This window comes from Podarcis muralis, chromosome 12, assembly GCF_964188315.1.
Source record: "Podarcis muralis chromosome 12, rPodMur119.hap1.1, whole genome shotgun sequence".
In the NCBI taxonomy this organism is placed as follows: domain Eukaryota; kingdom Metazoa; phylum Chordata; class Lepidosauria; order Squamata; family Lacertidae; genus Podarcis; species Podarcis muralis.
The window spans coordinates 56,239,807-56,263,890 of record NC_135666.1 but is presented as its reverse complement, the minus strand read 5'-3'; the positions used below and the strand labels follow the sequence as shown (position 1 = coordinate 56,263,890).

At 40.9% G+C, this 24,084-nt stretch overlaps 1 long non-coding RNA gene across 1 annotated transcript; it reads left to right on the top strand.

The window, feature by feature from the left end:
• Positions 1 to 86: 86 nt before the first annotated feature.
• LOC114607073 (uncharacterized) lies at positions 87 to 22,887 on the top strand. The gene is made up of 5 exons (XR_013390265.1): positions 87 to 351; positions 9,944 to 10,105; positions 12,032 to 12,059; positions 17,559 to 17,648; positions 21,903 to 22,887. It is a non-coding gene; the product is annotated as an uncharacterized LOC114607073 (long non-coding RNA).
• The last annotated feature ends 1,197 nt before the right edge of the window (positions 22,888 to 24,084 follow it).

Genomic DNA, 24,084 nt, shown 5'->3' with positions numbered 1-24,084 from the left:
GGCCAGCCGGCGGCGGCGGCGGCTGCCGCTGCTGCGCGAGGGACCCCCGCCCGCCTCGTGCCCTGACAGGAGCCGCCGCTGCTGCGCCCGCGGGCGCCCTTGACGCGGCGCCCCTCATGCCCCCTCGAGAGGCGTTGGGGGGCAGCGAGACTCCGCCGGGCCCCGCCCCTCATTCCGCGCTCGGCTTCAGGGCTGCCTTGCGAGGGGGCGGCGGGAAAAGGCTCTGAGGAGAAGCTCGCTCGCTGTCCCGCGTCGCTTTTCCTCACGTCGTTTTCCCTTTCCTTTGAGGGGACGGCGAGGTGAAGGGAGCCCGCCGCCTTCCTCCTCGCACGTGGCGAGTCGTCGGCGGAGGTAGAGAAATAATAATAATAATAATAATAATAATAATAATAATAATAATAATAATAATAATAATAATGGTTTGAAATTTAAGACCCCCCCCCCAAGGAAAAGGCACTTTCTTGCCCTCCCCGTGGACCAGGAGGTCGTGGCGGGCGAGGCCTTCAGCAACGGGGCCCTTATTCACCCTCTCATATAGAGAGGAAAGGAGACGTGGAGGTGCAAGGCTTGCGGGGCAGTCCTGTTGCCTACTCGGAAGTAAGCCCCGCTGAGTGCCAACTTGAATACAGTATGATATTTTGGGGGGCAGGTAAGCCCCGCCCTGCATAGTTGGCCACATTGGCAATGCCCATCAACTGGGGGGGGGGGCTGCCCCCTCAAATGTTTTATTGGGGGGCCTGAAGGGACCTCGGTCCCTAGGAGTTGGCTCCTATGGGATTCACTGGGGCCTCCTTCGGGGTGAAGTGCCATTGGAGCGCCACCCGATTCTGTAAAAGCATTTTTAAAATTATTAAATCTGCTGGATTAATCCATTTTAAAGGTACCAAAATTAAGATGATGGTGGTGGTGATGTATTTTTAAAAAATATGCAAAGCTGTACAGTGGTACCTCAGGTTGCATACGCTTCAGGTTACAGATTCTGCTAACCCAGAAATAGTGCTTCAGGTTAAGAACTTTGCTTCAGGATGAGAACAGAAATCGTGCTCCGGCGGCACAGCAGCAGCAGGAGGCCCCATTAGCTAAAGTGGTGCTTCAGGTTAAGAACAGTTTCAGGTTAAGAACGGACCTCCGGAACGAATTAAGTACTTAACCTGAGGTACCACTGTAAAACAAATGTAAAAGCAACCTGCAAGTAGGAAACATAATCTCACATAGTGGTTGCCTCTTCCAAGAGACCTGCCTCATCTACAAGCAGGAAGGGACAAAGTAAAGCTTCTTGCTTCAGAAGTACTGTTGTTTTTTATGGCTGTAGGTTTTTACAAATTTAATCAGCCAACTAAAACTCATACAAACAGTCCACTTAAGTTTAATCGGGTGACTGCCCTGCTAAGAAGAGGCTGAAGAGGTGCACGTTCCCTCACCAGTGAGAGCCTCACACAGAAAGCAAGGTTTTTAGGCAGAATTGAGCCCCAGCATCCTTTTTAAAAAAGAAATTAAGCATTGCAGAGAGACAAACATCACAGTTTATTAATTGCTGCAGATAAAATGGCTCCGATTAAAGGTTCAGCTAAAGAGATAATTCAAAAGTTCGCAACCTTATGAGGTTTTTTTTTTAATAATTCCACATATTTTAATTGTTTCTGGATGGTGATAATGCAACCCATAGTAAGAATTCTTCGAAGGTGTGAATAATCTAAATAAATAGGAAAGGGGGCAAATGATGGTTCAGGAAGGGCACTCCTCCCAGAACTCCTATTGCTATCCCAGAGCTTACATTTAAAATTGTGTGAGGTGCCACGTCTCATTACACCTTTGGCAATCCAAGGTGAGGAATGCCAGTGGTTGCTGGAGCATGCACTGCTAGATAGTCTTCCCTAAGTCCAGTGCTGTTCTCTCCCTCCAGTGTGCAGGGCACTTCAGAGGACCATTTCATACATGCTCTTTTGTGCCATTCCTCATGCTACCACGCTTGGAATACATACAGTCATACATATTTTACTTCCATCCGCCTCACTTGTACGTCTTCTTTTTATCATATTCATCCTTGCAACAGTCCTGTGTGATGATGATGATGATGATTGCTCCCATTTTGACTGATGATAAACAGGCTGATAAAAAGTGCCCTGCTCATACCCCTAACAGAGTCATGCTTCAGCTAAGTGTTTCCACATCAAATTCAACCTTTTCCCACCCCACATACCCACATTGCTCTTCCTGGGCTTCTTTCTGCACACCCATTAGGACGTCATTCACACACAAGCACAAAGTACAGTCTTAGAACGTATTTTCAGTGCCGAGTTCAGACTTGGAGCATTTGAGTAATTTTTTTTAAAGCATGAGGAGAGTTCTGGTAGTCCTGAATATGTAGTCAAATTGGGTTGCTGGTGGGGAGATATATTTCTGCTTTCAGGGTTTTTTCTCATTGTGCCCCTCCTAATCATGGTCTTTTATCATTTGAATATATTCTTCCAATCCCTTCTCTCTTATTATCACATACTTCTTAATATGTGAGTGGGGGGTGCTCGTGTAATCTCACTGTATACAAGTTGTACAAGTGACAATAAAGTATTTCAATATACCTGCTGCTCCTTCACTTTGTCTTACCCTCCCTCTCTTGTGTTCTGTCTGTACAGGTTGATATTTAAATCACAATATACTCATGGTTGCGCAAAACTCATTGAGGTTAGTGCTCAGGTTCTCCTTATTTGTGATTCTTGCCGCTGTGATGAGAGAGAATCATACAATATACTTTTATCAATTGTTGAGCTAATAAGATACCTTATTGTACAAGTTCCTGATGAGGATGCTGTTCTTATCACAATTGGATGTTTATATGAATATTTTATATAAACAGCTTGCTTCTCTGATCTTATGAATCCATAAACTTTGAAGGCAGACTGCAGAAACCTATAAATATATAACATCTTTTTAGAGAAGTTAGTCACATGCTTTGCAAATCTTTACATTATGACAGCAGTTACTAAAATGCAATAAAGCAAAAACAGATCAGCTGTGTTTTCCACAATATATTGCAAATGTGCTAACACTACGGATACTTCCATTCAAACACATTTACTACCATCCACCTTCTTCCAGTGCTGGACTCTTTCCATACTTTACTGTTTAGGTTTGTTGGCAACTTTTACTTAAGTTTATTTAGAAAATAATTGATTGGTTTTTGTGGCATCTCTTTGAAAAGATTATTTTAAGCAACCATTCTCTGCTGTTCCACTCTATAGAAGAATTAGCAAAAAGGTCAGCAAACGATGGAACGAAACAGGAAAGTGATTATTAATTCTCACGAGGAAACCCACCTATTGTATTCTCTTAAGGCTCCTGTAACATTTCAAATGCATCAGGAGATAATCCAGACAAAATTATAGCCTCCATCCATAGACATCTAGTACCAGCTGACTAGGAAGCAGTAAATGCATTTTTTAATTGTTGCCTTTGACATTCCTGATAGAAGTAGGGTTACAAAACAAAGGTGGTGTTTTTCAACTGATTTGGACCTGATTCACTCTTCTCTGACAACTTGGGTAGATAGCCCTAATGCAAAGAAGAAGAAAAAGCCAAAATGGATTGAAATCTAAGTACAGTGGTACCTCGGGTTAAGTACTTAATTTGTTCCGGGTCTGTTCTTAACCTGAAACAGTTCTTAACCTGAAGAACCACTTTAGCTAATGGGGCCTGCTACTGCACCACTGCCGCACGATTTCTGTTCTCATCCTAAAGTAAAGTTCTTAACCTGAGGTACTATTTCTGGGTTAGCGGAGTCTGTAACCTGAAGCGTTTGTAACCCGAGGTACCACTGTAATTAAGAGGGTCAGAAAGTATATGATATTGTGTGGTTGTACATATTTAAAGCAAATGGCAACTGTTGTGTGAAAGTGTGTCTCAGTGTGAGAGAGAGATTGGGATCATGGTATGTGAAGAGAGCACTTTAATCCTTTTGCCCAAGTCTGGACTCTCCCTCTCCACAATTGCCATTTGAATTTGGAGGGAAGATCCCATTGTTGCTAATTAATTGTTCTATCTCTGAGAGCAGTAGAAAGAAGGCTGAGCACAGTCAGTCTTATTTTTGAAGATGGGGAACCAAAATGGTTCTTTCTGAGGGGTATTTTAATAGCCATGCAGGTGTGTGAGAGAGGAGACTGTCCTTAAGGTGCCTTGATCCTTTAGGGTTTCCAAAGCTGCAACCAGCATCTTGAACTGAGACAAGAAGCAGATTTTGTGTAAGTGCAACTGTTTGAACACTGGCAAGATAATTTTCATTTGTCTGCTCCCAGTTAACTTACATATTTTGTAAACAAACAAACAAAAACCACACCCACCCCAAGTTTCCAAACTATTTTCAAAGGCAACACTAATTCACATGGGGACTGTTTTACAATGTGGATTGGCCTGATCAGTAGAGGGTTTCCTTGCATTCCTGGCAGTGGTGAGATTCTTTATGAATGCTGCTCTGTGTCTTTCAGAAGTTGTGGATGCCACACAGCATGGGTGCCAACAGGATTTTCTGGGCCAAATATGTGAATTGGGCCTTCTGCCCCTTGAAACTTTGCATAAAATTTGCATACAGTTTGTGTTATACACAAATTTGTATCCTGTTTTGCATATGAAATGGAGGGCCCCATAATAAATTGGGCCACACACAAGCAATAACATTTCAGATGGACAAAATTTCAACAGATGGAGTTTTTTCTGTAATTTTATTTCCATACTAGGTTTAACATTTTTCGTTTCTGCTGTCACAAAGCTGTTAAAGGCCCAAGACCCCCATTTCCCCTAATACCATTCCTAAAACAATGCAATTAACTCATGTTTTCTTGAATTATACGACAGTTATGTTACCGTACGTCTTTTATCACTTGACTACAGTGTAAGAGCCAGTGTTCGAAACTCCCATTGTTCTAGGCACATTTTGCGACAGAGAATTTCATTAGTGCAAACAGTTTCTGAGCTCTGGGCGCAGTACTGCGCCTAAGATTTCAATTAAAACTGTAGAGTGGAAGGAATGAGGACCTTTTTCTGCCTCCCCACTTCCAGCTACCTTCTGAAGACCAGAGAAGAGACCCTTTTAAGAATATTAGGGGGGTAGGCAGGAGAAGGGCTAGACATAAAATGAACCTAATATTTTAGCTGCAGTTCATTCATTTTCAGCTTTGTATTCTTGTTATAAAAAAGTGCGCCTAGACATTCAGTTGTTGCTCCCATAACCTAGGTTTAAGGTGCCATTTAGCTCCTGGCTTTCATATCTGTTTCTAACACTGGTAAGAGCAGGAATGGTACTTCAGGTAGTGGAAGGTGAGGTGGGTGTGGGCTCATAAGAAATATAAGATTTATAGCAACTAAAGTTCTCATGCCTGTGCTTAGATATATTAAAGTTTATTATTAATTATTATTATTATTATTATTATTATTATTATTATTAAAATTTAGAGTATTCTGGGTGCATTTCTTGTGGTCATTGATTTATATTGTTAAAAATATGTATAAACTGCCCATATGAATATTTAGAAAAGAATAAACTGGCAACATAAAATATTAAGGCAGTGTAGAACAATATTGACCTTATAATAACTACACTTACAACAATTTACACCCCTCCTCATTTTTATTTTTATTTTTGAGCCTTTAACATAAATGTATCCATTTAAGTGTTTATACCAGGGGTTGTCAACCTGGTCCCTACCACCTACTAGTGGGTGTTTCAGGATTCTAGGTGGGCGTGAGGGGGTTCTATGGCACAAGCTGAATCCTCCTTCCATCGAGCACTGGTGGGCGGTAAGAAAATTTTACCATCAAGAAAGATGCATTAGTGGGCGGTAGGTATAAAAAGGTTGACTACCCCTGGTTTATACCAACAGTTACTTGGGGGTCCCCCCAAGAATTCCCTCCTCCTTAGGTGGGAAGCAATTCATCACCACCACCCTCATATTGGTGCTACAAATCAGCAGCTCCCTTTTCATTTTTCTCATCCCAACCACAAAATAATAATAATAATAATAATAATAATAATAATAATAATAATAATAATATATTATTTATACCCCGCCCATCTGGCTGAGTTTCCCCAGCCACTCTGGGCCGCTTCCAATCAGTGTTAAAAACAGTACAGCGTTACATATTAAAAACTTCCCTGAACAAGGCTGCCTTAAGATGTCTTCTGAAAGTCAGGTACAGTGGTGCCTCGCAAGACGGAAAACTCGCAAGACGAAAGGGTTTTTTGTTTTTTGAGCTGCTTCGCAAGACGATTTTCCCTATGGGCTTGCTTCGCAAGACGGAAATGTATTGCAAGTTTGTTTCCTTTTTCTTAACACCGTTAATACAGTTGCGACTTGACTTCGAGGAGCAACTCATAGCACGCGGTGTGGTAGCCTTTTTTGAGGTTTTTGAAGACTTTGGTGATTTTTGAAGCTTTTCCAAAACTTTTCCAACACCGTGCTTCGCAAGACGAAAAAAATCGCAAGACGACAAAACTCGCGGAACGAATTAATTTCGTCTTGCGAGGCACCACTGTAATTATTTATCTCTTTGACATCTGATGGGAGGGCGTTCCACAGGGCGGGCGCCACTACCGAGAAGGCCCTCTGTCTGGTTCCCTGTAGCCTCACTTCTCGCAATGAGGGAACCGCCAGAAGGCCCTCGGCGCTGGATCTCAGTGTCCGGGCTGAACGATGTGGGTGGAGATGCTCCTTCAGGTATACAGGACCGAGGCCGTTTAGGGCTTTAAAGGTCAGCACCAACACTTTGAATCGTGCTCGGAAACGTACTGGGAGCCAATGCAGATCTCTCAGAACCGGTGTTATGTGGTCCCGGCGGCCACTCCCAGTCACCAGTCTAGCTGCCACATTCTGGATTAATTGCAGTTTCCGGGTCACCTTCAAAGGTAGCCCCACGTAGAGTGCGTTGCAGTAGTCCAAGGGTGAGATAACTAGAGCATGCACCACTCTGGCGAGACAGTTCGCGGCCAGGTAGGGTCTTAGCCTGCGTACCAGGTGGAGCTGGTAGACAGCTGCCCTGGACACAGAGTTAACCTGCGCCTCCATGGACAGCTGTGAGTCCAAAATGACTCCCAGGCTGCGCACCTGGTCCTTCAGGGGCACAGTTACCCCATTCAAGACCAGGGAATCCCCCACACCAACCCCCTCCCTGTCCTCCAAAAACAGTACTTCTGTCTTGTCAGGATTCAACCTCAATCTGTTAAAACAATATTAGTACAGCAACATTGGACTACTTTGCAGGACTGATGTAATCTACACTCTCAGTCAATCACAATATCTCCTCTGCAATATGGATATACACATGTCAGCTTTTATTTGCATTTCCATTGTATTTTTTGACATATTCAGGAAAAAAACTTTTTTTGCCAAAATTAAACTCAGAAAGAGTTAGAAAGAGCATGAACTCCTGTCTTTGCAGGAGCTAATTACTAAACTAGCAATTATTTCTCTCGGCTACAATCACTTCTCTATCAGGAAAGGTGAAATAGCAGTTTCAAAATGAACCGGGAATTCCTGTCAAAATAAACCTGGCACTCCTTCTCCATTGTCAGAATCTAGAGAAAAATCTAGAGTGATGTACACCCCAAGGAAGACCCCAAACCAGCTTCTGAATAAATCAGGAAGTTCCTTCTCCGTTGTTTAGTGAACGGACTTCCTGACTCAGTTTGGAGTCTTCCTTTGTCTTTGAATGACTCTTTTAATTTGGAAAAAGTATTTTCATCATGACCTTTGTTAAGCCAAGGATATATTGTGTCACAGCAATATAAAACTTTGATAGTATGAGATTGAAATGTCCTGTGAATTTTGTGACTTAACAGCAAATTAGCAAACAATTGGCAATGTAAAGGAAGATATTCACCTTAGCTCACTCATTTGCATTTTAGGTTTGTAATCTGATATCATTACAAATGCACTGAGCACATAATTACATTTGTCATTTGAAATGGTTCCAATCCACCCACCAGTTGTTGAGCGGTGTAACATTTTTGATCTCTACCTTGGAATTCAGTATTTCCCCTAACTGTTGAAACAGAGCATAAAACATAGCATAATAATTCAGGACACAATTCAACATTTCAGGTTCAAAATCTGCACAAGTCCTCCTGCCCCATTCCCAGTGGGAAAGAAAAGGTCTAACATTTTCATTTCCATCACTGAAATAGTATGTTGCTTGCCCAAATAACTTCAAGAGAGAAAACCAGCTGTAAATGCATTGGTCTGAAATTAACCATATGATTGACCTTTTGTTGATTAGAAGCAGCGTCATCAAGAATCATAACATAAAACCGTGTTAAAGATGTATCTAGTTAAGTACAGTCATATGTATATCCAGGATCACTAGTCTCATAATTACATATACCTCTTGGCTTAACTCATTGTCCTCCAAATGCTATTCACCTGTGCTATTATAGAGTTATGTCATCCAAACACAGCACTGAATTTAAAGACAGAAAGACCACAATAGCGCAAGAAAAACAATAATTTATAACGCCATCTGACATATACCTATTTAAAAGCAAGTCTCTTTGAATTCAGCTTATTCTTAGGTAATTGTGTCCAAGGTTCAGAGAGAGAAGCTATGTTTAGCTTGAACCAAGAGGGAAAGTCTTCCAGGCACATGGTAGGAGAACCAGGGCTGTGTGTACATGAACTTGAGGTTTACTTTATTATGTGAATGTGGTCAGTAATTTAGTTGCCTGTAAATAACTTTCAAAATACATTCAGATTTAAAGTAAGAGCTTGGAACATTTCAATAGTTCACTAAAAACTCTGTTAAGGCGAACATTTAGGCAAAACCAATCAAATTTAATAAAGCACTGTTTCAAGACTTAAAGCTGAAGATGTAAAATGAGAATGTTAAATGAAATGCTAGTGAACTATTCTAAATATATCTTCATTTTGTCATTCTCGGTTAAATTTATGGGTTTTGCCCCAGAATCTTGATTAATTCAGGCACGTTTTTATTAAACTACCTATTGTTAAAACACTTAATAAACTCTTATGGATACTATATCTAATATAGATATATTGTGTAGATACGACTCATAATTAAACACTTGGGTTGTTTTAGTTCTTTTCCCTTGAAACACAGAACAGGCAATTGTTTTGTATAAAAGATGGATTGCTGACTATATTTAAACACTGAAATCAGAATCCTTTAACAAAAAAGAAAGCGGGAAGAGGACATTCCCATTTGCCACAGTAATCCAGGCATCTGAAACCTGAACAAGTTCTTTTAATTAAAAATAAAATAAAAAATCACTCCCATATGAAGACAATGGATACTTGCACTTTTCACATCCCTTGTATACCCCAGACAAATAGGAAATGCTGTCAGTTTTAGCCATAAAAGTGATAGCGGATGCCATTAAATTGGCTACAGACAAAACAAACACAACTGTATAGGCACATTTGTATTTTGTTTTGTGACTTGGTCACTGTAAACAAAATATCCTCGCAGTCATAAAAAGTGTTTTGTGAAAGATAGCCTTTGAACAGCTGGTGTAGCTGATAAGGAGTAAGCATTAACAAAGTCACTTGCTGAACAGCACAAGTCAGCTGCAGTTCTTTGTCTGGAAAATTCCTATGTCCCCGTAAGTTAGCTTAGCGAATGAAGTCAGCTGGCATCAAGAACATTAGAAAGGTAGACCCTGGTCATTCTAGTGCTAATTTACAGTATAGCTTCATATTTATTAAAATATCATAAAATAAATTGATTGAAACTGATACTTTCTTTTTGCTCACTTTGAAAACTCATAGTTCTCAAGGTATGTTGCACTTCTAAGCAATCGTTTTGTAGGAATCACATCCTGAAAAGCATTTCATGGATTTTTTTTAGAACAACAGGCTAGCAAATTTAGACCTAACAACACCTTTTCATGAAACATTTTTTTTTAAATTTGAGATAAATTCGGGGAAAATATTTGTATCCACAGGCATCATCTAGCTGCTGTTAGGATTTTGAACCAACCAAAACATCAGGAAATCATTCTCTGCCCTCCAGCATTTCTGTCCCCTTGTTACAACCTTCTTCTCATCCCAAGGATAACTGCTTGAGCATCCAACCCACCTATTACATATTACCGAAGTCTCTTGAGGTACCTGCAATATTTCATTTACCCTATGACACCCTATTCCTCACTGGCTTCTGAAGATGATAATTTGCAGACTGTCCATTATCAGTTTTGTTTCAAAAATTAGGAGGAATGTTTTATGGGATTTTGCAAGCAGGTCAGTCCCACTAAATTTAATGGAGTTTACTCCCAAGTAAGCATGTACTGGAGTGCAGCCATACTGGAGTGGATAGTGGAGCTGGTGTGTACCTTGTGAAATAACTGTTACTCAGTGGAATCCTACCCATGTCTGCTTAGAAGTTAAATACCACGGAATTCAATGAGACTTACTCCCAGGTACATGTGTATAAGATTGCACATTCAGCAATGTTTTCTATCTGAATATTCAGGTATGACCACATGGATGCACACTATTATTTTTAAAAAGTACCACCGAAAGGCAAACTAGGGGCAGTGTTTTACCAGGAACCAGATAATTGGAGACATCTTTGGTGAACAGTTGCAGCATTTCTTCACAAGGGGAGAGTTTGAGCATTTCCATGCAGAAAAGACTTCTTCAAGAAAATGACATTTTTCAGATTTCCAAGACTCCATCAACAGAATGGAAAAGCAGAAGCTTCACTGTTTCTCATTGCTTCAGATGAGAAGCTTTATCATCCAAAAAACACTTATAATCTGAGATAGGGCTTGCTTCCCTTTTACTAATTTGTTTCAAAGACCATGCAAATGGAAGGCCAGAAAATCAAAAGTACACATTAGAATTTTGTCACTTCAGTCCAGATATGTTATAGGTACCAACAAAAAAGCCAGTATTTTTTCACATATTCAGTTCAGTCCCATATATGTTTGCTCCCATGTTAAGTGTGCATAGAACTGCAGATTCACGCATAGTCTTATACGGAAGGAATGAGTGGAGGTTGTAATACCTCTTGGACAGTATTCTTTGGTGTTGCAATATAACGCACCTAAAATGATTTGCATGCTTTGTGCTTGTTTTGATGTACTAAAAACATTCTCCTTTTAAAATGTCAGTAAAGAGAAATACCAGAAAACCCTCCTGGTTATACATTCTTCAAAATGATAAACCCACAGAAGATGGCTCGAGGACATAATATTAATTTAATGTACTGTAATATTGTTCACATTTATTTTGCTTTTATTGTATTCTCCCATTTTAGGAGAGTGAGTATATTGTACTCACAACATATATGTGTTAAAATTACTAAAATTTAATCTACTCAGGCGCTTATGTATATATTCCATCTTTTCCACATTTATTTTGCTTTTATTGTATTCTCCCATTTTAGGAGAGTGAGTATATTGTACCCACAACATATATGTGTTAAAATTACTAAAATTTAATCTACTCAGGCTATTATGTCTATATTCCATCTTTTTCACATACTTCTTTTGTAACACTTAGAGAAACAATTGTAGAATAGTGGCTAGTTACTCTAGTTCCCTTAGAATTAAACAATGTTTGAGACTTCCTTAAATAAACAATAATATTTATAAGACCAAGGAATGAATAAATAACAGGAATTGCATAAAACAAGAACAGCCACCCAAAAGATTCTTCAGGTTTTAGGCAGAGAAGGAAAATTGTTGTGCATAGAAACTGCCTATAGATGGCAGTGTTGGGAACTATCAGCCTCACAGCAGAGTAGATAAGATGTCTCAGCTGGTCCCAGCTACAGCTGTATACTTGGCTTGGTGTATTCTAAATGTGTTAATGGGTTCTTCTAAGATGGGTAAAATTGCTTTCATGATTTATTTTCCAGAGTCACTTTCTTTGCATACTAGATGCATTTATTTTTATCCTGTATGTGAACTCGAACAAAAAATCAAATAAAGACTGCATTACAGAGATTATATCTCTGTCATTGGTTTCCAGATTCAAACTTAGCACAATTGTAAAATGATCTTTCTCTCCCCACCCGCACCCCTTAGGTGGCCGGCTGTGACTCGCATCTTTGTGGTAAGTTTTCAAAGGAAATATTCCCTCTTCCTTCTTGATGCTGACCATAAAAAGCCATCAAGGGCATTAGCTTAGGGCACTTCCAGATGGCTTCTACTGTGGGGACTGGAAACCTTCAATCTGCAACCTGTAGGATGCTTAGGTCCTTGCCGCATGACTAACAGGGTGAAGGCTGTGATGTGCACATGGCTGCATTTCTGAAACAATTGCCCAAGGAGATAGTGGAGAGTGTGCCATTTTTGTGTTGTGCTTTAGAGCACATGGTCAGGAATGTGGGCAGCTCCCACTGGGATGTAAGAATTGTGCTGCTAGGTCAGACCAATGCCATTTTGTTTTTAATAGCAACAAGGCAGGTGCCTCTAGAATCCTCTTTGTTGGGTTATTAAGGTGAAGGCTTCTTTCCGTGATTTGTCTCCTGCATCAGATTCAAGGTATACTTCCCTTGTACAAGGAAGCTCCACTAGCTATCATTGCAAGTCATAAATAGGTGACCACTCTGTTCTGCACATAGGGATAGAAAAATGGTTCGTTTGGATACCCAGAGTTTAATGAAAATATTTTGAAATGCCAAGGTTCTTGGGAGGGAAATGTGAACATTGCAAAATGCAAGGAATTCTGAGGGCTAAAATAAACATGACTAGGATTGCATGAATGCAATTAACTTGCCCAAATCCTTTTTATAAAAATTGCCACGAGGGAGCCTACGCCATATCAAGACTGTGTGGGGTAAAAAAGAGAGATATTAACCCTTTCTCTTCACTGTGGTCCCAATAAAAATTACCCTGTCACCTTTTTTGCACCCAGAGGGAGAGGGATGCCTCCACTGGTGCCAAATGCAGCTCCCCTCCTGAAGCAAATCAAAGTTAGGGTAGGGAACTTTCATTGAAACCACAGCAAGGGAGAGAAACTCCCTCTCCAGCCCTTGTGGTACAGATGCTGTTCAGCTGTGGCTGCTATTTGCTTAACAAAAAAGATCCAAGTCCATTGTACTCATGCATTTAACATGTCTAACTTGGCTTAGATTCTGTTCTTGGGGTGGGGATCAGAAAAAGAAAGAGTGGCATGCATTCTGCTATCGTCATTTCCATTAGCCCTTTTCCCCAGTGAAAAACCTACATTCAAAATTCACATAAACCTTTTCAAATGTTTAATTAAAATTCCAACACCCATAGGAATTATTGTTTCATGTTGACTTTGGAGTATCACCCCTCGCTGTGATTCGTTCCCTCTTTCTTTCTTTCTTTCTTTCTTTCTTTCTTTCTCTTTTGTAGTCTGTTTTTAGGAAGCTTGAACTGAATACTGCTGCATACAAATTCCAAATCAGAAGTCCAGTGTTGCATATAATGTTTCTGTCTGTGTGAAACAGACAGAACATGACCCACCTCTGTTGTGAAAGGGCAAACTGTATTTGAAACATTCAACATAGTTCTTCTGGCTGGTTGTTAGCTCAGAACGGCCCATAGACATTTTGGCACCCAAGGTGGAAAGTAGTTTTGGCTCTTTCCCACCACGCTTCTAGCACCATCACCCAAAATCTGAGGAACAGGATGATTTGGCACCCCCTTAATGTTGGCTCTACGAACTGCCAGTCTGATTGCCTGCCACCTAGGCCAGCCGTGCCTCTTTACTTCAGGAGGGAATGGAGAAAACTAGCAACAGAATAAATTAATATCTTGCACCATATTTTTTATTTTTGTAATACTGGAAAGCTGTAGGAGTGAGTGTGCATTGTGTCATGATCTCAACTACAAGACTTCTTTCCAAGCCAGGGACCAGCCTTCACATATCCAGTGCCAAAAGTAAGGGAGTGACTTGGGATGTGTTCACACCAAGATCACCTTTCTTGGTGTTAATACACATCTGCAAAGATCTCTTTCTCAAGACTGGATGTGTTCGTTTAGGGTGTAAATTCTGGCCTCCCACAAGTCCGCAGGGCAGAAAAGGAAGGTAATAGGCCAAGCTGAGATCCTGGCCAACACATTTAAAAAAGCCAACTTGTGGTAGCATCACTGTGTCAAATGGTGATAGGAATTAGTCCTTAGACATACAAAAATTAGCAGGCTCTTTGAAAATTTGACTTTGTTGGGACCCATAAAAGACTTTAATAGAACTGAGCTCACCTAGTTCCTACCTAGTCATTTCCTCCAGGAACTCTTAGTCTTAAAGCCCCTGTTGGGTTTGTAGCAGAAAGTTACAGTGGAAAGTCTTTTTATCCAACCCTTACATTCATCTTCTGGCAACATCATTTTCCCCATTCAGAGTTATTTCACAGAGTTCCTACACAGGTGGCATTTGCATGTGGGACTCTTACAGGCAGCTTCTTACAATGAAGAACCATGTGAGAGATTGACACACATTAGAATTGATGTGGTTTTCATGTAATGATTATGTAGGCATGTTGTGTGAAACAGCCCTAATTCTCAGGCTAATATAAACACAAACATGAGCATATATTAATCTAGATTAAAATTTCCGAATACTTGGATTGCCTTCAGATCAATTAGTCTGTAGTCATGGTCAGGCTACAAAACTAGTCCAGTCCATGAGATGCCACTCACTGTCACGACCTATACTAGTGTAGGGTTGCCATATTTCAAACAGTGGAAATCCAGACAGAAAAGTTGTTGAGCTTTTTTTTAGATTTGCCCAGATTTGTAGGTAGGGTTGCCATATGTCCAGATTTTCCCAATTTCTACCAAGACGCTGCTGCCAACAGCCATTTGGTGAGTGGTGGAGAACATGCAAAAGGAAGGGGAATGGCTTTGGGGAGATCACAGAATGAGGCAAAAACTGATAACACAAAAGCAAGACACAGCCAGAGATTCTGACTCTGCAATGCAGAGGAAAAGAGTTACTAACAGCAGCCTACAAACTCAAATTGGTGGAGAGGATTATTTTAAACCAATCAATTTTCATGTGTCTAAACTGCCCAAAATCTCACTGAGAATATGTGACCTTACAAATCAATCTTCCTGGCTGCTGAAGACCACATGCAGGGTTCACAAGTGCCTTCCACCCGTTTTGATTTCACTTGACATTTTAAAGTATGTGCAAGAGGTACTTAGCGGATGTTGAGCCATTACCTTGATCCTTCCTGTCTCAATTTTTAATGGAGCTCTTAGGAACATAATTCGCTTGGTGCTGGATGAGTTGCTTCATTAAGATCATCCCTTCTTAATTCCTTGCATACATACACACATTATTTAGGCCAGATGTTTGTAATGGTATTGCCAAAAACAAAAGTTTATATGTTGAAAAGGTCACACACTATAATGCACAGAATCAAGCACTGAATGGAGCCCTGCCATGCTCCTGAGTATTACAGTGGCACACAAAAACTTCAGCAACAACCTGATGCAGTTAATAAATAATAGATATCACACATTAAGTGCTTGCAGTATCTCCTTCAAATTCTATGGGTCAAGGCTAACAACCACTTGGCACGTGACAAGCTGTTCAAAAATGGGAGCAAGGTGAACAGAAAATTGAAGGCCATCCTATAGCCAGCAAGAATATATCTACATGTTGCTCAGACCAGAGAGCAAACCTTTTCAGGAGGTATTATAGGAGACTGGGAACATCACACGACCTGCTCAGGTCTATTGGTGCAAAGAGGTTTCCTTGGATGGTCTTCCTTAATCTCTACCCACTGCAGACTTTAGTCCTGAGATCTGGTCCTCTGCAGGCCCCACGTTAATGTGATTCCATAGTCCTAAAATGAAGGCCCATATTGTATCTGTATCATTGAAGCCCCACCCCATATAGCTGTTTTAACTGGTCTTTTTAAATTCTTCTTATTAGTTTTTATTCACCCATTATTCATGCTTAATCAAGTATTGTACGTATATGTTTTAATTTATGGTTGGTTTTTGCTCCCATTTACAGTATTTAACAATTTTTCGCTTAGATTCACACTGTTATCTATTTAGATGTTTTGCTTATGCTGGTCTGTGACCGAATAAAGTAAATTCATTCATTCATTCAATGTGCTACCACAGATGTGGGGAAGGAGAGGAGGTTCATCTCTACACATGCGTAGCGTCTACAGATGACGACAAATCACAAGCATCCTTTCATCTAACTTGTAGGCTGATGGCATGCAACAATTAGATTTATATCTCATTACAGCTCACAGTTTATTAATAGAAATAGCACAAAGTCATGAAAGCAAAAACGAAATGTGGCAATCACATATATGGGCAGGCTGCACTTACTCAGAGACGAGAAATAGTAACTGCACATGCTCAGTACTACTTTACGTATTCCAGTTCTGAGCCTGGATTTTGATTAAGCCAAAAGTATGTTGTATAGCGGGAAGCAGGTGGTGCTGTGGTCTAAACCACTGAGCCTCTTGGGCTTGCCGATCAGAAGGTCGGCAGTCCCCGTGACGGGGTGAGCACCCATTGCTCGGTCCCAGCTCCTGCCAGCCTAGCAGTTCGAAAGCACGTCAAAGTGCAAGTAGATAAATAGGTACTGCTCCAGCGGAAAGGTAAACGGCGTTTCCATGTGCTGCTCTGGTGCTGGCCACATGACCCAGAAAAACTGTCTGGACAAACGTCAGCTCCCTCAGCCAGTACAGTGAGATGAGCGCCGCAACCCCAAGTTGTTCGCGACTGGACTTAACTGTCAGGGGTCCTTTACCTTTACCTTTTATGTTGTATCGCAATGTGTCAGTCTACAAATAGGCTCCATTGTTTTGCTATACATCCGGGTATAGGGTATAATAATAATAATATGAATATTGTTTAGTACGTTTTAGTTAAACACTTCATATTCAAGAACAAAATGCACCAAGAGTTTGTGTATGGCCAGCAAATGCCATGTCACGTGTTTCCTTTCCTTTCTGGCAAGAGAGGGAGAAAAGTGAGCAGGTTAGAAAAGAACCCTAGAAATACAGAGAGCAGAGGAAGCAAGGATCCCAACCTCTTTGTAATTGCAAGCATAACACCCCCTGTGGTAGAGAATCTTCTCATACTTAAGGCTTTATAAGCTGTGTATTTGTGAAGTTACCTTCTCCTGCCTCCCAGCCATATGCTGCTCTGCTGTATATTTATTTCTTGCAGTTGTAATATATAGAAAACAAAGCACAAACCTGGGAGAAAGGAGAAAAACATCATGGGATGAAAGTATGTTGGCAGGGTGGCTCATGTTCATCTGTACGACACAGTATCATGTGATTACTTGCACATCACCATGAATCATCATCAGATATCTAATGCTAAAATAGACATATGGCAGACACACAGCCAGTCCTTATTTTATAGGCCTTGGGGTATGGCTTTGTTGCTGTTTCTAGAATGAGGTGTGCAATACTTAAGTTTTGGGCATGTAAATACTAAGGGTTTGGGTGAAAAGAGATCTTACTATAAATGAAATTGAAAGTACATCAGAGCAGAAACCCATTTCCTCCCCCTCCTACTGTGTTAATCTGTAAAATCCTGTTGCCTTGATGCTGCTGCATGCATAAATTAACAATCATATTTGTGTGTGTTTTAGTAGAATCGACCCACTGTGTAGAAGAGTGAGTTGGGTGTGGACAAAAGTTCAGAGAGTGAATTTCTGGTGAGAGGCCACAACAACGGAAGTAAGGTAAGGAGGGTAGGAATCAGCTAAGAGAGAGATGAAACTGCAGTAGATCAAACCCTGCTGTTCTCTTAGCCAAATGGCCTTTGTGGGAGAGCTTTAAAAGGCCCTGTCCTTCAGCTGAGAGTGTGCCTGAAGCTGTAATTAGCTTCAAACCATGGCCTGTCCTACGCAAAAGGAAAATGTCACACAGTGGTGGGCGTTCTTGGAGACATTGTGGTAGAATCTGGGTACCAGCTGTTGCCTCTGGAAAAGAACTTGCTGTGGACACCCACAGCTCTGCGAGGCTGGCAGGAGGCAGATCCGGTGTTCCTCTTCCTTCACACCTCTTTCCCCTTTCCAGTTTTTTTCCTAGGCAACCCAGTGGGACAAAAAAGAAAGTCTGGTTCAGGAACTTCTAAACCGGTACCAGATCCACTCCTGTGCTTCACACAGGGCCATCCGCAATCAGAACTCATTTAGCCAGGGAGGCATGTGCAAATAATTAGGGAGGGGCAGGATGTGAGACCACTCTATTTTAGACACACTCTCATTACTGTTCCCTTTTGGCCCTCCCTTGGAATGTTCCACGCATTTTGACACACCTACTGATTGCCAGATGAGTGTGTCAGTTACCACTTAGTACTCATCTGATGACCAGCTGACATTTACTGAATGATTCATCCACACAATAGCCCCTGCTGAATTTGGACTTCATGAACACGTTACAATCAGAACACATGCAAAGCAGGCAGACTGCTGTGAAATCTGTACTCTAATATTAAAGTCCAAAGGAGCTCCTAAAAGTTTGCATTTATGAATCTAACCTCTACCTTTACTCTCTGAAACCATAACCAGAGGATGCAGAGCATACTCTGGAAAGCTGAAAGCAGCAGTATAACCAAATCCCTCTGGAGTTCTACAACTCTTCCCTCCCATTGTGGCCTCTCTACCTCAGTCCATCCAAGTAAGGCATGCTAAATAATAAAATAATAAAAATGGCAGTCAAGGACAAGAAGATGAAGAGGAGGAAGATAAAAGGAATGTTGCCACACATAAAACAGAAACCCAGTCAGATGGGCAGGGTATAAATAATAAAATTATTCTTATTCTTCTTATTAAACATGCGACATAAGGCAAATGCAGCATATTCCACTGTGCAATGCTCTTGGCTATCATAGTTGCCACCTTGACCTTGTAGCCAGCCAGCAACAGCCTCTCCCCAATGTACATGTACTTAATTGTTCAAGAAATCCAAGATTCCACTGCTGGTAAACACTCTCAGCCAATAACCGTCAGCTGCCTGCAGTGAAGTATAATTTCTACAATTCAACTGCATCTTTCCATAATGCATTTTTCACCTCCTGATAATGCATCCTCAAACCTGTTTCCTGTTGATCCATTAAGTGCCTATATATTCTAGTGGTTCATTCTCACTCTACTGACTTTTAATAATATGCAGCTATCCTCTTGTGATAACTATAGTGGTAGCAATTCTCTTTAGTCAACTTGTAATTACTTGGTGCAGTTTTTTCTTCCCAAATTCATCCTTAAGAGATGACTCTCATAATCCCTTGCAACTAATGGTTTGGAGGTTGACAATGTTATTTTTTTTTATTTGTTTGTTGCATTCATATCCCACATTTTCTTTAAGGAGCTCAGCATGGTGCGTACCACTTAGCCAGGTGACCTTGGACCAGTCAGTGTCTCGGCCCAACTCACCTCACAGGGCTGTTGTGAATATAAAAATAGGAAGAAAAGAACAATGCATATCACCTTGAGCTTTTTGGAGGAAAGATGGGATAGAAATGTGAAAAATAAACAGATCATCATCACAATCATAAATTGTTTGGGCTACACTAGTGGTTGTTAAAGTATCTAGGAAAGTAGGAGAAGAGATGGGCTGAATTTGCCAAGCTGGAGACTTGAAATACAGCTGGCTGCTTCCCTAATCCTGGAGAGACCACTGTAAGCCAGTGGGAATCTTGCACCCTTTGCCCTGAGTGGCTGCTGGCAGCAGTGAGAGAAGAATAGGATGGGATTCCCATTGCTACCCTACAGTTTGTGCCTTTTGTAGCAGTGCCTAACTATTCCATCCTCAAAAATAAAATAAAATAACAGTACCAAGTATGAGCCCTGCAGATCACTTTCAACGGTTCTTTTAGCAGTGGTAGAATAGAGATGAGCATGGAAGCAAAAGTACTGTTTGCTAATTTTCTTCTCTACACTTTATGTGTACATTTCTTTTCTACATTTTATTTGTACACCCAGCACATTCTGCATACACTATACACTCAATAGTGGTTCACAACAAAGCAAGGCAAAAACCCAAAAAAAGTAAATATAGAAAAACCCTCAACTGAGGCAGCAATGGGGAATCTCCAGCTTTATAATATGTCTATGAAAAACTGATTGCTTTAGATTATTTATGGATCCCAACTGTCTCCACCCCAATTAATGTTCAGGGAAAGAAAACAGTTAACACCCTTTGTGTCTCTAGCAATTGATTTCATCTGTGCTTGAAATATATTGCAGTCACTTTATCCTTTAATTATTAGATTGTTCCTTCTTAATTTAATTGAATTAGCATGATTTGAAGAGCTACTTCTGAAGGTGCTTGCTAGCAGGAGGGTTAACTGCAAAACATTCTTACACATACAATGCTAATACTCTGGGCCATGTAGCTATGGTTCTATATCCTATTCAGTCAGTTTATAGGGCCAGCTCTTCCTTCACTCCACAGCAGAACTACAGTGGTACCTCAGGTTAAGAACTTAATTCATTCTGGAGGTCTGTTCTTAACCTGAAACTGTTCTTAACTTGAGGTACCACTTTAGCTAATGGGGCCTCCTGCTGCTCCACCACGGCACAATTTCTGTTCTCATCCTGAAGCAAAGTTCTTAACCCAAGGTACTATTTCTGGGTTAGCGGATTCTGTAACCTGAAGCGTCTGTAACCTGAGGTACCACTGTACTTTAGATTATTTTGTGGATTAAGGGCAGACACAGCAATACGTTTTGAAACGGTCCATTTCATCAGAATTATTAGAATCCCTTCCCCCAAAGAACACTAGGTTCAGGTGCAATACAAATCCATTCTTTAGTTAGCTAAACCATTTGTAGGAAGCCTTCAGCCTATGGGACCTAATTAGGCCTGGCAGTCTTCCACATTTGGCCCATGAGGCCACACCCACTTGTCCCACACCTGGCACCAGGTGATAGATGCTGAGAGCAAATCCCTTTGAAGTTGTTGCCTGAAGTTGTAATGATGTCAAGTGATTGGCAGTAAGGTGGCCCCACCTAAATGTCGAAGTTGGCCTGCAATGGGTGAGGGAAGTAAGGATCTAGCTCCCAGGCTGGATCCAGTTCTTAACCCTGAGCAAAATTATGGTTTATTTGAACATCTGAACCATAAACTTCAAATCTTAAACCTCAGTTTGAAGCTTGCAAGTTTGCAAATCACTGTTTGTGCTAAATTCAGTCAATTGACAACCACAGTTATGGCTGCTGCTCCACCGCAGGAGCCTTCTGCACCAAGCAGAGGTGAATGAACTTAATGAAATTATAAACCAGAGCAGATGGAAATCAAGAGCGGGCAAGCAGCCCTAAACTATTGTTTGGCTGATGTTTGTTGGAAAGCTCAAACTATGGTGTGGTTTCTTAACTATGGCTAGCATAATGTTTCACATTGCATCTGAACCAAGACTTCATTTGGCTCTCGACTCAGTGAACCTACCCCAGAATGTAGCTGTGGTTCTTAGGCAAAGGAGACTACCAAGAGCTTATGGTCAGAAGTTTGGAGCAAGAACACTATTCCCACTGGTCATACTGTTGTAATATGGATGGCCATGGGATGGTATCAGCTCTGTGCTAATGACTGTACTTCCTGGTAGACACTTAAGATGTAACTGCAAACGTTTCTTCCTAATCACCACTATGAAGCTAAATTGTTTATTTTGAAAATTTTTAATAATCTTTACCTTCTTTACCTTATTGAAATTAGGTAATATTGTGGTAATTAGGTAATATAACCAATTCGTATTTTCTATTTGAAATGCCCTCATTTTTGACATTTTTATTTACCCAGGCATTTTAACTGACTAACCCTAAACCATAAAAGCAATTTATATTGCTATTTTCTATAATTTTTATTTTTGAACAAAAAAATATTATGTATACTATTGTTGTGGAATCTGGATTAGATGGGCAGTTTATAAATGCATTACATAAATAACATATCTGATGGTTGTTTTTAAACTATAATAATTTATTTTTACTGTAGATTCAAAATCTGAATGCAGGGATTTCATAGGAAGAGATGCAGTCACCCTTCAAGGAAGTTTCAGTCTGCAAGTGATTACTAGCTTATTACAAAGTCTTTTCAGATTCCCACAACTTGCAATCACCTGGGAAATACAATGGTATTTAATAACTGGTAAAGTCTGGACATACCTTCCCAGTATGTTTATTTTTCTGTATATCTTTTATTCTCTCACCCAAAGCAGATGTTAAGATATGGCGGCCAAGACACGCTGCCAGAAGATATCAGGTCAAATCACTTAACTTTGTTTTGCTTCAATCCCACAACTAATTAAATCACTTGTTTTTACATTGAACCCTAATAAAACACCGCTAGATAGCTGCACTGTGATCTCTTGGCCACACTTATGAAAAAAAATATGAGCACATGGGAAATCAACAATGCAGACAAAGACTTCTAAAATTCATATTTCATACCATATGTTTCATATTTTTTTAACAGGAGATTTTTATCTGTCCTAATGTGGCTAGTAGGAATAATTACTATGGGTTTTTCTGGAAATGCTAAAATAATTGCACTGCAGTGAGAGGGGTAGATGTCCTCTTAGTCTGGCACTGCAGTCTTTGAATCTATAAAGTTCCCTTGGAAAGATTATGGAAACCAAATTCAGCAAGTCCTTTCTTACCCATTCCACCTTTTGCAGCAGAGAATTCAAGCAAGTTTATAAGGCAACTGACACATTCATTCATTCATTCATGGGCTTTACCCACTGGCACAACCACCCACAAATGGTTTCACTCATAAGCAGCACAAACCACAGTAGGATTGTCGGATACACATTCCAGAGGGGATGAGATGTGATTGGAAGGCACAATAGAAGTTCCGCAGAAACCGTGCAGATTAGCATCAAAGTCAAACAATCCATGCCTCTTTCTAGCCCCAATGGGAATTTCGAACAGGTAAAAAGCAGAATAGGTGAGAGATGGAACTTTTGCAAAACTTGGGAATACTTCATAGAATCATAGAATCATAGAATCATAGAGTTGGAAGAGACCACAAGGGCCATCGAGTCCAACCCCCTGCCAAGCAGGAAACACCATCAGAGCACTCCTGACATATGGTTGTCAAGCCTCTGCTTAAAGACCTCCAAAGAAGGAGACTCCACCACACTCCTTGGCAGCAAATTCCACTGTCGAACAGCTCTTACTGTCAGGAAGTTCTTCCTAATGTTTAGGTGGAATCTTCTTTCTTGTAGTTTGGATCCATTGCTCCGTGTCCGCTTCTCTGGAGCAGCAGAAAACAGCCTTTCTCCCTCCTCTATGTGACATCCTTTTATATATTTGAACATGGCTATCATATCACCCCTTAACCTCCTCTTCTCCAGGCTAAACATGCCCAGCTCCCTTAGCCGTTCCTCATAAGGCATCATTTCCAGGCCTTTGACCATTTTGGTTGCCCTCCTCTGGACACGTTCCAGTTTGTCAGTGTCCTTCTTGAACTGTGATGCCCAGAACTGGACACAGTACTCCAGGTGAGGTCTGACCAGAGCAGAATACAGTGGCACTATTACTTCCCTTGATCTAGATGCTATACTCCTATTGATGAGGCCCAGAATTGCATTGGCTTTTTTAGCTGCCGCGTCACACTGTTGGCTCATGTCAAGTTTGTGGTCAACCAAGACTCCTAGATCCTTTTCACATGTACTGCTCTCAAGCCAGGTGTCACCCATCTTGTATTTGTGCCTCTCATTTTTTTTGCCCAAGTGCAATACTTTACATTTCTCCCTGTTAAAATTCATCTTGTTTGTTTTGGCCCAGTTCTCTAATCTGTCAAGGTCGTTTTGAAGTGTGATCCTGTCCTCTGGGGTGTTAGCCACCCCTCCCAGTTTGGTGTCATCTGCAAATTTGATCAGGATGCCCTTGAGTCCATCATCCAAGTCGTTGATAAAGATGTTGAATAAGACCGGGCCCAGGACAGAACCCTGTGGCACCCCACTAGTCACTCTTCTCCAGGATGAAGAGGAACCATTGATGAGCACCCTTTGGGTTCGGTCAGTCAGCCAGTTACAAATCCACTGAGTGGTAGCATAGTCAAGACCGCATTTTACCAGCTTCTTTACAAGAATATCATGGGGCACCTTGTCAAATGCCTTGCTGAAATCAAGGTAGACTACATCCACTGCGTTCCCTTCATCTACCAGGCT